The 4206-nt window shown below is 36.1% G+C and overlaps 1 pseudogene; it reads right to left on the bottom strand.

Moving 5' to 3' along the window:
- Nucleotides 1-470: 470 nt before the first annotated feature.
- On the bottom strand, nucleotides 471-1066 carry LOC110294875 (large ribosomal subunit protein bL12m pseudogene; annotated as a pseudogene).
- Between the last annotated feature and the right edge of the window lie 3140 nt (nucleotides 1067-4206).

Here is a 4206-nt window from a genome sequence, read left to right as displayed (position 1 = left end):
TATCTAGCTGTTGATTAACATGCAAGGTGGCCTTAGAAGAGTAAATAATGTTATTTGTGGCACATCCACAAACATGTGATTGTATGAGAATGCAACATTGTACCATTATTGTTTGCAAAAGTAGATGAACCTGAAGACAGAAAAACGTGTACAAGATGGTTTCCAGGAAACTATTCTATTTTCCTGCATCCTCCCCTTCTCAGGATTATTCCTATTTTTTATTCTTAGAAGAATGCACCTGAAAGCAATGATTTCAAAACCTATATCCTGTATTCTGCTTACCTCAATTTAACTACTTAGCACTATTATAAACGGTGTTCATCATTATCTTTAATTGTTGTCATCATATTTTATCATATACTTTTCAAATGAATAGTTTTACCCAGTAAAATACTCATTCATTTCCAGCTGCTTAAAATTAGTTTTTCTGCTCCCAGGGAGTCTAGTCCATAAGTCCTCCTAACCAAGCTTCACTCCAAAACCACAGTGCCACCCACTGCCTTCAAGGCTGCTTTGATTTTCTCTGCCTCAGCTTTGGCGCCTTTAGCTTTGATTTCCTGGGGCCAGGACTCTACCTGCTTCTTAGCTTGGACTAGGGTTATGTCATGGACATAGTTCTTCATCTCCTTGACCAGCTTCACTTTGTCCACAGACTTTGCTTCTGTCAGAAGGGTGGTGAAGTGTGTTTGTTTGTTTGTTTGTTTTCTGTTTGGGGATGTCTTCCTCCTCGGCCGCCTCAGGGGCTGTGGGTGCAGCAGGAATGGCAAAAGGCACTATGCCACCCATTGGCATAAGGCCGACATCCTAGATCTTCAATCTTTTCTTCAGGAGTTCCTTGAGGTCTGAGATCTCCAGGAGCGTAAGACTGGCAATGTCTTGGACCAGCGACTGGATCTTGGGGAGCTATTCCTTCGGAGCATTATCTACAGGTGCACTGGCGAGTGTTTCACTCCTTCGGTGGCTGCTGCTTCTCAATTGCTGTGCTGCAGACACTGGACATCTGTTTCCTGTCAAGGCAGAGAGCTGTGCCCCTGAGTCCAAGCCACGGCCCCCATAAGCTAATCATTGTATAGCTAATACATTAAATCATGAGGTCTTAATAAAACAACCTGGGGTGCTATAACTTGCAGAGGACTGGAAGTCTGGTTATCCTTTGTGGTGAGGCAGTACTAAATTAAGTGTAAAATTTTAAATATGCATTTTAGGAAAATTTGGTTTGTTTAGATACTTGAGTCTGAACTGAAAACTAGAGGAAACATTCTTTTTATGTATTTCACTATTATAAACAACCTCCTGACAGCCTGTTAAAAAATTAGAAGAATAAAACTGAGGAGAGAATTAGTATCAGTGTGGAGCAGGTACCATGGGAAGAAAGGAAGGCTTGCCTAGGAACAACCTCATCTCTTAATTGCCTACATTTGCATTTAAGAGACTACCTCAAGCACTTAGTTCCTTTCAGATCCATGATATCCTCATTGCTCTCCTTTCCCAGTGTGTCATGAAACACTTCTATGTGAAAATGAAGAGTGTTTAAAAGCTCTCTTTTTGCAGTTGATAGAATAGAAAAGTTACTGGGAAATGAATTGTGTTTCACAGTAGAAGTAAGAAATACTGCCGGATGCAGTGGACTGGAAGAAATTTATATTTCTAGAGCTGCAGTAATGACCCGTACAGAGGAAGAGTAATGGAAATTAGGTTACAACTTCTGGCTAGACATACATCTATCTTCTGTGAGAACAAACACACTTTCCTAGTGGTCACTGAAACTTTGGGCAATGCTATTTTGTTTGATGCTTCTGAGAGAATCATAGGAATCTTTGCAGCTGATGTTCCCTTTATAAAACTGAGACATTAGCCGTTGTTTTACTCCAGAGTCCAAGATTCTCCTCTCATTAGGAGTATTCGATATTCTTTCAGCAAATTGATTTATTTTATTTTATTTTATTTTATAATTCTTATGATGCCTTAAAGTCATCAAAACACATGCAGTGATTTCAACCTCTTAAGCTCCTGGTAGATGGGCTAAGATATATTTATCAAATTTGAAAAACTTGAAGAATAGGATATTGTCAGATGTATGTGATATTTGTAAACATGAAGAGGGCATAGACACTTTGGTCAACTTGTCCTCTCTCCAGTCTTAGGTGACTTATTTCAAGGATTTGGGAAACATATCTTTCATGTTGGCCTGTTTAACTTGATGCAAGGCAGGAAAAGATAGTGCACATCGAAGTGCATTGCTCAATATGAGCATGCCTGCAGCCATGCAAGCTTGTGCATGTCTACATATACATAAAAATACTTATTTTAAGGAGGAGGCCATGAATTTGAAAGGGAGCAAGGAAGAGGATATGTGACAATTTGGGAGAGAAAGGGGAAGGGAAAAATTAGTGTAATTAGATTATATTCTCAAAACAATCAAGAAACAATTTTAAAAGGGACATGAAACAGAGAGGAGTTGTGAGAATGATCTGTGATGACTTTTGGGGAAGAGTGAGAGTTAAGTTTAGTTAAGATGAATTTTATAATAAACTTGAAATTAATAAAATATCATATTAAATATTCTCACACATATTCTTATACTTGTACTCCAGAAAGTTTTTGTGCAATACAAAAAAAAATAATAAAAAAATAAAAATAAAAATAAAAAGATACCAAATGTTACCTCAAAATGACATGTGTATTGTTTTTTTACAGTTGATTATTTTTATCAATTACATATATGATAAAAGGTTATTTTAAAGATATTCATAACTCATACATTATCTCATGAAGAATGACTGCAGATTACTCCTTGTCTTTTTAGTAATGAATATCTTTGAGATTAACAACACCAAGAGTTGTTGGCTGCTTGTCAATGGAGTTATCCAGAAACTAAGAGTAATTTGGCTACAAGAATGGTAAAAATTCTTTACTACAATAAGAGGTCAATACTTCTTACTTAAACTGTTATTAATCTAGAGGAATATTCTAGTTTACTTTCCTATGGAGATAATGTATTCTTTGATTAGTTTGTGTATTTTGTGTCACAATAAGATGTGTATACTCTACTAATTATGTTTGATATCAGTGTTACTTACTCAGTCTAGATAGTATTGCTGTGTTTAGACAAGAGGAGTCTTTTTCTTACATATTTATCTATTTTAATGTATGGATTTTCACTTGCTGATGTCACCACTTGTGGCTTCTATTTGAATCTTTAAAGAAAAGAAAATTTTTTCTCCTAGAAAAAAATAAGCTATGTAATAATGTATTCTTGTATGAGAAGAGGTTCTTTATTTGATGTCTACATGATGTTTAATGAATAGCATTTACCTTTTAAAATTATTATTTAAATATTTTCTTAAAGATAAGTATTTGTCATTAATGCACACACACACACACACACACACACACACACACACATATATATATATATATATATATATATATATATATATACACACATATAACTAAATTTCACTTTTAACACCATACTCACTTTTCAAAATATATTTATTGGATTTTTTGCAAATGATTATTACTGTAAATATACTTTTCAATGTTTTATGCTTTCAATGTTGACTGTACAAAGTTTGAAGTAATGATATCAAGGGAAGATACATACATAGGAAGTATTTTCTATTGTGTGACTAGAAAACATTGAGAAAAACCCTATAGAGATACAAACATGGATGGTTAGTACCAAAATTTGAGCTTCCCAACATTAAGGGGATGCTATACCGATTGTGCATTTTATTTTTCTAATAGACAACATTGCATTTCTGCAATAATAATTCTGGATGGAAAATTTACATATTAGAAGATGTGTTTAAGAAAGCAATCTACATCTGTATTGTCAGGATCTGGCATAGCCTCTGAGGAGACAGCTGTATCAGGCTCCTGTCAGCAAGCCCTTCTTAGCATCAGCAATAGTGTTTGGGTTCTGTGTGTGCATGTGATATGGATCCCCAGGTGGTGCAGTCTTTGGATGGCCTTTCCTTCAGTTTTTGCTCCAGACACAGGAGCAATCCTGGGTTAAAATTTTGGAGATGGGTGGGTGACCCCATTCCTCAACAAGGGGGCCATGATTAACCTCTGAATATGGTCTCACGAGGTTCTTCCTCCCCTTTGTAGGCAATTTCAGCTAATGTCATGCTTGCAGCCAACCACTGGACTGAACACACTGACCCCAATGGAGGAGTTAGGGGAAGAACCTAACTCCTT

This window comes from Mus caroli, unplaced genomic scaffold (assembly GCF_978045245.1).
Source record: "Mus caroli unplaced genomic scaffold, Mus_caroli_1 scaffold_4, whole genome shotgun sequence".
NCBI classification, from domain to species: domain Eukaryota; kingdom Metazoa; phylum Chordata; class Mammalia; order Rodentia; family Muridae; genus Mus; species Mus caroli.
Note: the sequence above shows the minus strand (reverse complement) of the source record. Positions and strands in the feature narration are given on the sequence as shown.